The following is a 13,697-nucleotide window of genomic DNA, read 5'->3' on the forward strand; positions in this document are numbered from 1 at the left end:
TACAGATATTTGGATTTCACCGGTTTTGGGGGGGGGGTTTGAATTTTTATTTTATTTATTTACTTTTGGCTGTGTTGGGCCTTCGTTGCTGCACGCGAGCTTTCTCTAGTTGCTGCGAGCAGGGGCTGCTCTTCGTTGCGGTGCACGGACTTCTCATTGAGGTGGCTCTTCTTGTTGCGGAGCACAGGCTCTAGGTGTGCGGGCTTCAGTAGTTGTGGCTTGCGGGCTCTAGAGCGTAGGCTCAGTAGTTGTGGTGCACGGGCTTAGTTGCTCCGCGGCATGTGGGATCGTACCGGACCAGGGCTCGAACCTGTGTCCCCTGCATTGGCAGGCAGATTCTTAACCACTGCGCCACCAGGGAAGCCCGATTTCACCGGTTTTTACATGCATGTTTTCGTTGCTGGTGGTGGTGGTCATGTATAGTTTTATGAACTTTGATCACTTATAGATTCTTGCAACCATCACGGTTGGAACAGCTGAAGGTGTGATAATGGTGCTACGGCTATGTTATGGAAAGAGCATTTGTCAGATGAATGGATAAAGAAGATGTGGTTTATACATACAATGGAGTATTACTCAGCTATAAAAAAAGAATGAAATAATGCCATTTGCAGCAACATGGATGGATCTAGAGGTTATCACACTAAGTGAAGTAAGTCACAAAGAGAAAGGGAAATACCTATGATATCACTTATATGTGGAATCTAAAATATGATACAAATGAACTTATTTGCAAAACAAATAGATTCACAGACATAGAAAACAAATTTATGGTTACCAAAGGGGAAAGGCACAGGTTGGGAGGGTGGGGAGGATAAATTAGGAGTTTGGGATGAACGGATACACACTACCATATGTAAAATAGATACAGAACAAGGTCCTGCTGTATAACACAGGGAACTATATTCAATATCCTGTAATAAACCGTAATGGAAAAGAATCTGAAAAAGAATATACGTATGTATATATGTGTAACTGAGTCACTTTGCTGTACAACAGAAATTAACACAACACTGTAAATCAACTATACTTCAGTACAAAATTAAATAAATAAATAAAATACAAGAGAAAAAAATAAAAAGAGTCTTTGTGAAGAATACATGAGGGCAGGGCTTCCCTGGTGGCGCAGTGGTTGAGCGTCCGCCTGCCGATGCAGGGGACGCGGGTTCGTGCCCCAGTCCGGGAAGATCCCACATGCCGCGGAGTGGCTGGGCCCGTGAGCCATGGCCGCTGAGCCTGCGCGTCCGGAGCCTGTGCTCCGCAGCGGGAGAGGCCACAACAGTGAGAGGCCCGCATACTGCAAAAAAAAAATAAAAAAAAAAAAATAAAATAAAGAATACATGAGGGCATATGTACAGAAGAAATGATATAGGATTTGCTTTAAACTAAGGAGGAGGGAATTCCCTGGCAGTCCAGTAGTTAGGACTCTGCTTTCACTGCTGAGGGTCCGGGTCGGGGAACTAAGATCCCACAAGCCACAGGCTGTGTGGCCTGGCCAGGAAAAAAAAAAAAAAGAAAGAAAGAAAAAAAGAATGAGGAGGGCATGGGGAAAGGTGGATGAAACAAAACGGACTGTAAGTTGTTTATCGTTGAGGCCAGGGTTATGGACTCATGAGGGAGTCATGATATTCAGTAGCTAAGGCTGCTGAGCTCTCACAGAACTACCAGATCAAGCTCTTTCCGTGTGATCAGCATTCTTGTTGACCCCTGTTTTTTGATGATGAAACCCAGCCTCAGACATGGGAAGCAACCTGCCCAGACATAGGCAGAGCCAGAATCTTTTTATTTTTTTAAGATTTAATTAATTAATTAATTTATTTATTTTTGGCTGCATCGGGTCTTAGATGCCGCATGGGGGATCTTTTGTTGAGGCATGCAGGATCTTTCGTTGTGGCACACAGACTCTTCGTTGTGGCGTGAGGGTTTTCTCTTCTCTAGTTGCGGTGCGCAGGCTCCAGGGTGCGTGGGCTCTGTAGATTGCAGGACTTGGGCTCTAGTTGAGGCGTACCAGCTTAGTTGCCCCGGGGCATGTGGGATCTTAGTTCCTTAACCAGGGATCAAACCCGTGTCCCCTGCATTGTAAGGCAGATTCTTTACCCCTGGACCACCAGGGAAGTCCCCCAGAGCCAGAATCTTAATCCAGGCCTGACCCTCTCCGAAGAGCAGAGTCAAGTGGTAAACTGCATCAGATTCTTCCATCAGATATTCAGTAATAATTTCTCCAAATACCAAACACTTACTACATGCTAGACACTGTTTTTTTTGTTTTTTTTTATTTATTTATTTTGTGGTACGCGGGCCTCTCACTGCTGTGGCCTCTCCTGTTGCAGAGCACAGGCTCCGGACGCGCAGGCTCAGCGGCCATAGCTCACAGGCCTAGCCGCTCCGCGGCATTTGGGATCTTCCCAGACCGGGGCACGAACCTGTGTCCCCCGCATCGGCAGGCAGACTCTCAACCACTGCGCCACCAGGGAAGCCCTAGACACTGTTTTGAATTAGAGATGGGAAAACATTTTCTGTGAAGGTCCAGATAATAAATATTTTCAGCTTTGTGGGCTACAGCATCTGTAGCAACGACTTAACTCAATGGGCATGGCTGTGTGCCAGTAAAACTTCATTTCTAAACATTGAATTTGAGTTTTATATAATTTTTACATATTATGAAATATTATTCTTTGCTTCAAACAGTGAAAAGAGAAAAAGAAACATTTTTAGCTCAAAGGCTGTACAGAAACAGTTGTCAGGCTAGATTTGGCCCTTCCTTCCTTCCTCCCTCCCTTTCCTCTTTCCTTCCAACCTGCCTTTTTTTTTTGGCTGTACACGGGCCTCTCACTGTTGTGGCCTCTGCTGTTGTGGAGCACAGGCTCCGGACGCGCAGGCTCAGTGGCCATGGCTCACGGGCCTAGCTGCTCTGCGGCATGTGGGATCTTCCCTGACCGGGGCACGAACCCATGTGCCCTGCATCGGCAGGCAGACTCTCAACCACTGAGCCACCAGGGAAGCCCCCAAATTGATATTTTTGATTGCTTTACCTGAGGCCTTTCTACAAGGTGATTAGTATTTTATTTTTCAAAATATGAGGAGGAAGAGAAGCTGAGAATATTTAAAACAGCCAGTGTGGAAAATGGCTGGGTTGACTGCCTTTCAGAAAAAGGAGGTCAATTAACCTTTGACCCACCAATTCCACTTTCCACAGAAATCACTGTAATCTGCTGATGGTAACAATACCAGTTAATACTTGCTGTCAAGCCTCGTGTTTTTTGTTGTTGTTGTTGTGTTTTCTTGGCCGCGTTCCCCGACCAGGGTTCGATCCCTTGCATTGGAAGCATGGGTCTTAACCACTGGACTGCCAGAGGAGTCCCAAGCCTTGTTTTAAGCACTTAACATGTGCTACTATTTCATCCTCACACCAACCCCATGAAATAGGTACCATTATTAGGTCTAATTTATAGATGAGAAAACTGAGGTCTTGAGTGGTTATGTGACTTGCCAGTGTCAACTAGGGAAACAAGTACATTGAAATTGCCTTTGAATATTCAGACCCAGGGAAGAGCTGAAGTCACAGCTCAAGTCTGAAGGCTGTCTCCTGGCAGAATTCCTGCTTAGTAAGATCAGTCTTTTTGTGCTAGTCAGGCCTTCAACTGATTGGATAAGGCCTACCCACATTAGGGAGGGGAATCTGCTTTACTTAATAGTCCACTGATTTAAAATGTCAATCTCATCTGAAAACACCTCACAGAAACAGCCAGAATAATGTTTGACCAAATATCTGGGCACCATGGCTCAACCAAGCAGACACATAAAATTAACCAGTGGGACTTCCCTGGTGGTCCAGTGGTTAAGGCTCCATGCTTCCACCGCAGGGGGCACAGGTTAAATCCGTGGTTGGGGAACTAAGATCCCGCATGCCATGCAGCACGGCCAAAAAAAAAAAAATTAAAATTAACCAAATTAAAATTAATTAACCCAGGGTAAGATATGATTTGTATTTACAAAGATCCCCCTGGCAGCTGTGGAAAATGGCTGGTGGGGAATCATAACAGAGGCAGGAGGCCAGGGAGGAGGCTGGTGCAGTCACCCAGGCAACTGATGATGGGGTCCTGGACCAGGGTGGGGGCCAGGGTGGATGGGGTGAAATGGACAGAGTCAACAGTTTTGTTTTATTTTATTTATTTTAATAAACAAATTTTATTTATTTATTTCATAAATTTATTTATTTATTTTTTGGTTGCGTTGGGTCTTCATTGCTGCCCGGGCTTTCTCTAGTTGTGGCGAGTGAGGGCTACTCTTCTTTGCGGTACGCAGACTTCTCATTGCGGTGGTTTCTCTTGTTGCCGAGCACGGGCTCTAGGGCGCATAGGCTTCAGTAGTTGTGGCGCACAGGCTCAGTAGTTATGGTGCACAGGCTTAGTTGCTCTGCAGCATGTGGGATCTTCCTGGACCAGGGCTCAAACACGTGTCCCCTGCATTGGCAGGCGGATTCTTAACTACTGCGCCACCAGGGAAGTCCACTGGGTTTGTTTTAAATGTAGAATTTAATGAGTTTTAATATCACTGTGCTCTAATTGTAAAGCATTTCTATCACCCCAAAAAGAAACCCCGTCCCCATTAGCAGTCACTCCCCTGTCCCCTAGGCCCTGACAACCACTAACCCACTTTCTGTCTCTGTGGATTGGCCTGTTCTGGACATTTCATATAAATGGAGTCACACACTACGTGGCTCTTTGTGTCTGGCTTCTCTCGGGTCATCCACATTGTAGCGTGTGTCAGTGCTTCACTCCTTTTTATGGCTTAATAATATCCCACTGTGTGAATGGACCACATTTTATTTTTCCATTCCTCAGCCCCCACCATCTTTTTTTTATTTTATTTATTTTAACATCTTTATTGGGGTATAATTGCTTTACAATGGTGTGTTAGTTTCTTTTTATAACAAAGTGAATTAGTTATACATATACACATGTTCCCATATCTCTTCCCTCTTGCGTCTCCCTCCCTCCCACCCCCACCATCTTTTTTTATTTATGTATATATATATATATATTTTTTTTTTTTTTTTGGCTGTGTTGGTCTTCCTTTCTGTGCGAGCGGGGGCCACTCTTCATCGCAGGCTCAGTAGTTGTGGCTCATGGGCCCAGTTGCTCTGCTGCATGTGGGGGTCTTCCCAGACCAGGGCTCGAACCCGTGTCCCCTGCATTGGCCTGCAGATTCTCAACCACTGCGCCACCAGGGAAGCCCGCCCCCACCATCTTTCTCCTGGAGCAGCACAATCCCCAAGGCCATGCCTCCCCCCTGCAGCCCCTCCCCCACCATGGTCTGTCCTCCCCACAGAAGCCACTAGAGGGCGCCCCCAAGTACCTGAGTCAGGTCCTGCCCCTCCTCTGCCCACAGCCCTCCAGCCTTTCTGGGATCCTACTTCCCTCAGGGTAAAAGCCCAAATCTTCCCTGTGAACCACAAGGCCCTGCCTACCCCCCATCTTCACCTCTCTCCTCTCTCTCTCCCCTTCACTCACTCTGCTTCAGTCAACTCCTAGCTGTTCCTTCAATATGCCAAGCATGGTGCTGCCCCAGGGCCTTTGCGCAAGCTGTTTCTCCCACCTGGAATGCCCTTCCCCCAGACACCCACAATTGCCCCCTCCCTGATCTTCTTCAGGGCTCTGCTCTGATATCTCCTTATGCATGTAAAGTGTTTGCTACCATCCGCCCCCAGTACAGCGTTCCCTAATGCTATTTCACTTCTCTCCATGGCACTTCTCACCATCTGACATATCACATACTTATTTACTGTCCTCCATGCCATCTCTCACTAAACTATAAGCCCCCCAGGACAGGGATGCTTGTTCTGTGTCCCCAGAACCTCACTCAATGTCGGGGAAGACAGAAGGTGCTAAGTATGTGTTGGATGAATGAATACTATCTGCACTTGAAAAATTTAGACCATGTTGTAAATAATCACATATAGGGTTTTTCTCAACCTTGGCACTGTGGACATTGTGGCCAGATCATTGTCTGGGGGGCCGTCCTGGGCACTGTGTGGTATGGAGCAGCCTCCCTGGCCCCCACCCACTTGATGCCAGGAGCTCCCCCCCCCAAGCTGTGATAATTACCAAGGTCCCCAGACATGGCCCAGCGTACCCTGAGGGCAAAATCACTCCTGGGTGTGACCCTGTGCTGGAGGGTGAGGATTACCCGTTCCATTTTACAAATGAGGCTTACATCAGGCACAGGAGGTATCAGAGTTCTGCTCATTGCGGTTCTTCACTCATATGCTCCCCTATACCCTGGGGGACCACACATCCCAGGGGCCTGGGATAAGCCTGGTTTACAACCATCATTCTGGTGTAAATCAATTAGTGTCCCTTTTGCTTTCAAACCCGTCCTGATTTGCAGTTTGGTGAATGCCTACATCCACTCAAGCTGGAATCAGGCACAGTGTATGACTCAGCATTCCCACTCCTATGTATGTACCCAACAGAAATGCTGCCAGGACACGTGCTAGAATGTTCCATAGCCGCATTAGTCATAACAGACCCAAGCTGGAAACAACCCAAATGCGCACCAACAGTGAAACGGATAAGTAAATTGTGCCAGGGTCTCAGAAAGAGAATGGAGCAGTGAGAACAGGTGAAGTTCAGTCATCCCCAACATGGGTAAACCTTCGTATGAATGTTGACTGCAAGAAGCTGGATTGAAAAGAGACCATGCTGCTGTGACTTCCCTGGTGGTCCAGTGGTTAAGAATCCATCTTGCAATGCAGGGGACACGGGTTCAATCCCTGGTCAGGGAACTAAGATCCCACATGCCGCAGAGCAACTAAGCCCCGTGTGCAGTAACTACTGAGCCCACACACCACAACTAGAGAGAAGCCCACATGCTGCAATGAAAGATCCCGCATGCCGCAACTAAGACCCAACACAGCCAAAAAAATAAGGAATAAGAGTTAAAAACAAGAAAAGGCCATGCTGCATGATTCAAGGTGTATGAAATTCAAAAATAGCCCCCCCCTCCCCAGTTTGTGTTGTTGGAAGACAGGATGCTGGGTATCTTTGGGTAGTGACTGGAAGAGACACAGGGGATTTCTGGGGTTTCTGAGGGCTGGTCGTTCTGTATCTTGATTTTCATATTGGCTACTGGCATGTGTTTACTTTGTGAAAGGCATCAGATTTTATACGTTTGATTTATGCCGTTTCTGTATTTTGGTTAAACTTCAATCACAGCTTCAGACTGAGAAAACAAATTTATGGTTACCAAAGGGGAAAGGGGGAGGGGAGGGATAAATTAGGAGTTTGAGATTAACAGTTACACAGTACTATATACGAAAGAGATGAACAATAAGGACCTATTGTAGAGCACAGGGAATTATATGCAATATCTTATAATAACCTGTAGTGGAAAAGAATCTGAAAAAGAATACATACATATATACATATGTATATATATATATATAAAAAATTCAATCGCAACTTTGCAAATGTAAAGTGTTCTTATTTAGATGATAAATTATAGGGCCACCCTTCTCCTAGAGCTGGACAGGGTGGTGGGGTGGTCTGAAACTAAGGCCCAGGGGCCGTATCCCCCTCTACTGCCTGTTTGTGTGCCCAAGTGAGCTAAGAATGGTTTTTACATTTTCAAAAAAATTATTTATTTGTTATTTATTTATTTTTTTGGCTGCGTTGGGTCTTCATTGCTGCGCGCAGGCTTTCTCTAGTTGCGGCAAGCAGGGGTTACTCTGTTGCGGTGCGCGGGCTTCTCATTGCGGTGGCTTCTCTTGCTGTGGGTCACAGGCTCTAGGCGTGCGGGCTTCAGTAGTTGTGGCACACGGGCTCAGTAGTTGTGGCACGCGGGCTCTAGAGTGCAGGCTCAGTAGTTGCGGCGCACAGGCTTAGTTGCTCCGCGGCATGTGGGATCTTCCCGGAGCAGGGATCGAACCCCTGTCCCCTGCATTGGCAGGCGGATTCTTAACCACTGCACCACCAGGGAAGTCCCAGAGGGGAATCAAAAGAAGAATCATAGTTCATGTCATGTGAAAATTGTATGAAATTCAAATTTTAGAGCCCATAGATAAAGTTTTATTGGAGCACAGCCATGCCCATTTGAGTATGTGTCATCTCTGGCTGCTTACGTGCAGAGTTGTGTAGCTGTGATCGAAACCGTGTGGCCGGAAAAGCCAAAATGTTTTCTACTTGGCCCTTTTAGAAAAAATGAGCCAACATTTGTCTCAGAGTCATGCCTTGACTGGTCCATCTAAAGCTGCCCGCTGTGCTTTTTTTTTTTTTTTTTTTTCCTGATGGTGCTGCACGGCAAGCCAGATCTTAGTTCCCTGATCAGGGATCTAACCCGCACCCCCTGTAGTGGAAGCACAGACTCTTAACCACTGGACCATCAGGGAAGTACCCCTTCTGCTCTTTTTACACGCAGAGTCACACTGTTTCTTCACTGTGCCTCCCACCTCAGGGTCTTTGTATCTGCTGCTCCCTCTCCCTGGAATGCCATCTCCACTTTGGTCATCTTTCAGGTAACAGTTAAGGAATCACCTCCTCCAGGCAGCCCTCTGGGATCCCCCAGGCTAGATCATAGCCCTCCCTAGTCTATTCTCTCCTTTGCCTCTTCTCTTTCTCCTTCCTGGCACAATTTGAAAGCTTCCATTTGTGCAGATATTTGATTGACTATTTCCTTCACCAGAGGGTCAGCTCCTCGAGGGCAGGGATTCTTTTTTTCCTCTGACAGGCTCCCAGGAAAACATTTGCTAGACGAATGAGTGCCGAGACTGGAGGGATGTGAGGAATTCCAAGCAAAAAGGTTGAGCTGGACTGCAAAACTGATGGGTGTGTTTGCAGGCGGGGAAGGGCGGGGCGGGTGGAAAGTCCCTCAGCCTGAGGTCCCAGGGGCAGATTTGCAAAGAAATGCAAAACAGTTTGCCTAGGGCTCTCGGTGAGTCCCTGTGGACCTGCTGGGAGCCCTCACAGGAGGCGGAGTGGGGAACAGATCCACCTTCACTTACCCTCTAAGAGTCTCAGTTTTAGCCTCTGTAAACTGGATCTGAACAGTGAGAACCTTCTGAAAGGGCCAGCAAATCCGTCTCCTCCGTGAGACCTCTGCACAGTTCAGTGATCTTAGGAACCAACACTGGCCCACCCATTCCCACCATGCAGCCCCACCAGACCTCCCTAAACTCAGCTGTTCAACCATCCAGAGAAGCAGTACACCCCTTCCTAAGGCTATTCCAGAACATTCCATGCTACAGAACATCCCTAGAGCATGTAGTGGGACTACCTAACCCTGAGCTGTGTGCAGTTATCCTGGACCCTGAGAGAAAAGGAGAAATCAATAATACTGGTCCTATCTTTCTTTTTTAAAATTAATTAATTATTTTAATTAATTAATTATTTTAATAATTATTAATTATTTTTGGGGTCCTTGTAGCTGCGTGGGCTTTCTCTAGTTGCCGCGAACGTGGTGCGTGGGCTTCTCATTGCGGTGGCTTCTCTTGTTGCGGTGCATGGGCTCTAGGCGCACAGATTTAGTTGCTCCATGGCATGTGATATCTTCCCAGACCAGGACTCGAACCCGTGTCCCCTGTATTGGCAGGCGGATTCTTAACCACTGTGCCACCAGGGAAGTCCCTGGTCCTATCTTTCTTTAAAATTTGGATGCTTTGCTCATCATGGACTTTTTTTGCATTTATTTGAAGTTTAAAAAGTGATGCTAAAATATAATCATCGGGGACTTCCCTGTCAGTCCAGTGGTTAAGACTCTGCACTTCCACTACCGGGAGCACACGTTCTATCCTGGTTGGGGAACTAAGACCCCACATACCTCGTGGTGCAGTCAAAAAAAAAAAAAAACAAAAACCATCAGGACTGAGTTTTTTGGAGCTCCCCCCCCTTAAATTTTGTGCCCGAGGAGAGTACCTCGCTCTCCTCAATGCAGCAGGTAGTAAGGGCTAATAAATGCTCCTAGAAGGAATGGTTGCAGTATATAAAATCTGGTGTTTCTATCTCACAATGGGGGCTGTTTTGATTTGCTGGGGAGGCCACAACAAAATGCCACAGAATGGGTAAATAAACATCAAATTTATTGTCTCACAGTTCTGGAGGTCAGAAGCCCCAGATCCAGGTGTCGGCAGGCTTGATTTCTGCTGAGGCCTCTCTCCTTGGCCTGCAGATGGCTGCCTTCTTCCTGTGTCCCTGTGTGGTCTCCCCTCTGGGCCTGTCTTTTCCCAATCTCACCAATATGACTGGTGTCATATTAAATTAGGGCCCACCCTAAAGACCTCACTTTAACTTAATTGCTTCTTTCAAACCCTGTCTCTAGGGCTTCCCTGGTGGCGCAGTGGATGAGAGTGCGCCCGGCCGATGCAGGGGACGCGGGTTCGTGCCCCGGTGCGGAAAGATTTCACATGCTGAGGAGTGGTGGGGCCTGTGAGCCATGGCCGCTGAGCCTGCGCGTCCGGATCCTGTGCTCTGCAACGGGAGAGGCCACAGCAGTGAGAGGCCTGCGTACTGCCAAAAAAACCCCCCAAACAAACCTAAAAACTCTGTCTCTAAATAAAGTTACATTCTGAGGTACTGGGGGGTTAAGACTTTAATATATATGTTTGAGGGAGGGGCACAATTTAGCCCATAACAGGAGCAAACTCTTCAACGGGGCTTAATGTATGCCGGGCACTGTGCTAGGTACTTTATATTAACTTCTTTAAGTCTCGCAAGAGTCCCATAATAGAATAGGTTCTGTTATTATTCAACATTTTACATGAAGGATCCTGAGGCTCAGAGAGATTATGTAACTTGCCCAAGTTCACACAGGCAGCGAGGGCAGAATCTAAACTCATGATTTTTGGTTTCAGATCAACCAAATCTGGAATCCATCTAGGAAGTAGTAGTGGAGCAGAGTTGCTCCCTGACTAAACCATGCATTTTTTTGTTTTAAATTGTGGTAAAATATACATAACATAAAATTGACCTTTTAAATCATTTTTGAGTGTACAGTTTAGTGTATTAAGTACACTCACATTGTTGTGCAGCCATCCCCACCATCTGTCTCCAGGACTTTTCCATTTTTCCAAACGGAAACTCTGTCCCCATGAAACACTGACTCCCCCTCCCCCTGACCCTGGCCTCCACCACTTTACTTTCTGTCCCTTTTGACTCCTGTAGGGACCTTATATAGGTAGAATTATACAATATTTGTCCTTTTTTTTTTTGGCTACACCATGCAGCTTGTGGGATCTTAGTTCCCTGACCAAGGATGAAACCTGGGCCCTCAGTGGTGAAAGCACAGAGTCCTAACCACTGGACCGCAAGGGAATTCCCCAATATTTGTGCTTCTGTGTCCAGCTTATTTCACTGAGCATACCATTTTATCCATGTTGTAGCCTGTGTCAGAATTTCCTTCCTTTTTGGAACGAAATTAGGTTATTTGTAGAGACGTGGATGGATCTAGAGACTGTCATACAGAGTGAACTAAGTCAGAAAGAGAAAAACAAATACCGTATATTAACGCATATATGTGGAACCTAGAAAAATGGTACAGATGAACTGGTTTGCAGGGCAGAAATAGAGACACAGATGTAGAGAACGAACATATGGACACCAACGGGGGAAAGTGGTGGGGGTGGGGGTGGGGGTGGGATGAATTGGGAGATTGGGGTTGACATGTATACACTAATATGTATAAAATGGATAACTAATAAGAACCTGTTGTATAAAAAAATAAATACAATAAAATTCAAAAAATAATAATAAAAGTGCCCAAAAAAAGAGAGAAGAATTTCCTTCCTTTTTAAGGCTGAGTAATATTCCAGCGTATGGGTGGACCACTAAACCATGCCTTTTTAAGTCACTTGGTTCTGCCCTTATTAGCTGTGTGACCTTGGGGAAATCACTTAACTTCTCTGAGCCTCAATTTGCTCCTGCATAAATGAGCCCACACAAAGCCCAGGGTGTGGGGAGGATTACGTGAATTAATTGGTTTATTATTATTATATTTTGATATTTAGGCTGCACTGGGTCTTAGTTGCGGCCCATGGGATCGTCATTGCAGCATGCAGGATCTTTAGTTGCAGCATGTGGACTCTTAGTTGTGGCGTGCATGCGGGATCCAGCTGCGTGACCAGGGGTCGAACCCGGCTCCCCTGCATTGGGAGCACGGAGTCCAACCCACTGGGCCACCGGGGAAGTCCCGTGAATTAATTGATTTAAAGGGTAGTGATGGGTATCCAATACACGCTCAACAGCATCAAAAGGCAGATGCAAGGGGCGTGCAGTGGCGGCCTCTGGTCAGCAGGAGCCGCTGCCGGTACCTCCGTGTCCGCCCCGCGCCGCAGCGAGCGCACGCGCAGCAGAGCTTTCCTGCAGCGGTTGCTTTTCTTCGTGCTTCTTCCCCGCCCTTTACCCTCAGCTGTATTTATTACTGCAGACCCTGAGCCTGGCTGTCTGCTTTTGCTGTGCTGAAGCCCTGCTCCTCCCCAGGCTTCTGGGTCTGGGGATGGCGGTGGGGAGTTGTCCCCTGCCAACATCTGGCCCCATCTCTGCAGCTGGGGGTGGAACACCTCTGCATGGAGGGTTACAGAGGGGAGGGAATGTCTTAAATTTCCCCATTCCCCTTAAACTCTCCCCGGCCTCTTTAATTTACATTAAGTTAAAATTTCTCAATAAGCAATCTATTCACTTGGGAGCAAATTCAACCCTCTTAACGAGAAAACTTTTGCTTTTAATCTCTGAAATGTTCCAATTTGCAAGGAAGTGCTGTGAAGTGCCTAAGACGGAGCCCAGCACACAGTTAGTGCTGAGTGCACTTAAACATTTTTAAAAAATTAAGATAGGGGCTTCCCTGGTGGCGCAGTGGTTGAGAGTCCGTCTGCCGATGCAGGGGACGCGAGTTCGTGCCCCGGTCCGGGAAGATCCCACATGCCGCGGAGCGGCTGGGCCCGTGAGCCATGGCCGCTGAGCCTGCGCGTCCGGAGCCTGTGCTCCGCAACGGGAGAGGCCACAACAGTGAGAGGCCCGCGTACCGCAAAAAAAAAAAAAATTAAGATAAATCATTTATTAAGAATGGGAAACTGGATACCCATCTGCTGAAATCGCGTCCCCCCAACGGCGCATGCGCTTGCCATGTAAAATTAACATAACGTGTCAGGAACACAGGCGCAGGTGTTAAAGATACGGGATTGAGCTCGGGCATTGACGTCTGCTGCCTGCCACTCTGCGGCTCCGATCCTCGGTCGTTCGGTAGATATTTCTGGAGCAGCTCCTTCCTGCCTCAGTTTCTCCCTGGGTTAAACGCGGGATAGTGACGGCAGTCTTCGATTAAACGAAATCAGGGCTGTGATAGCGCTTTACAAAGCAAAACGCGCAAAGCCTTTGCGGAGAGAGGAGTGCATAGGCTTAGAGTCCAGATCCGAACTTGCATGGCTTTTTACAGACGCACATCTCCTCTTCTCCTAGCGCAGGGAAAGCACTGCAGTCCCCCTCTTTTTGACAGAGTGAATTTAGGGGAAGATTTACTGAAAGGGGTTTATTTACGCTAATGAGAATATCATTAATTGGTGCAAGAAATACTTATGAGCGCCTACTGTGTACCAGGCATTGAGCTGGGCTCTTTACCAAGAATAAAAATACTGAATTGAATGCCAATTCGTTCTCTTGAGCCAGAGATCTGAAATACAGCTGTTTCTTAGGGTCATATTAGGACACAAA

This window comes from Tursiops truncatus, chromosome 3 (assembly GCF_011762595.2).
Source record: "Tursiops truncatus isolate mTurTru1 chromosome 3, mTurTru1.mat.Y, whole genome shotgun sequence".
Taxonomy (NCBI): domain Eukaryota; kingdom Metazoa; phylum Chordata; class Mammalia; order Artiodactyla; family Delphinidae; genus Tursiops; species Tursiops truncatus.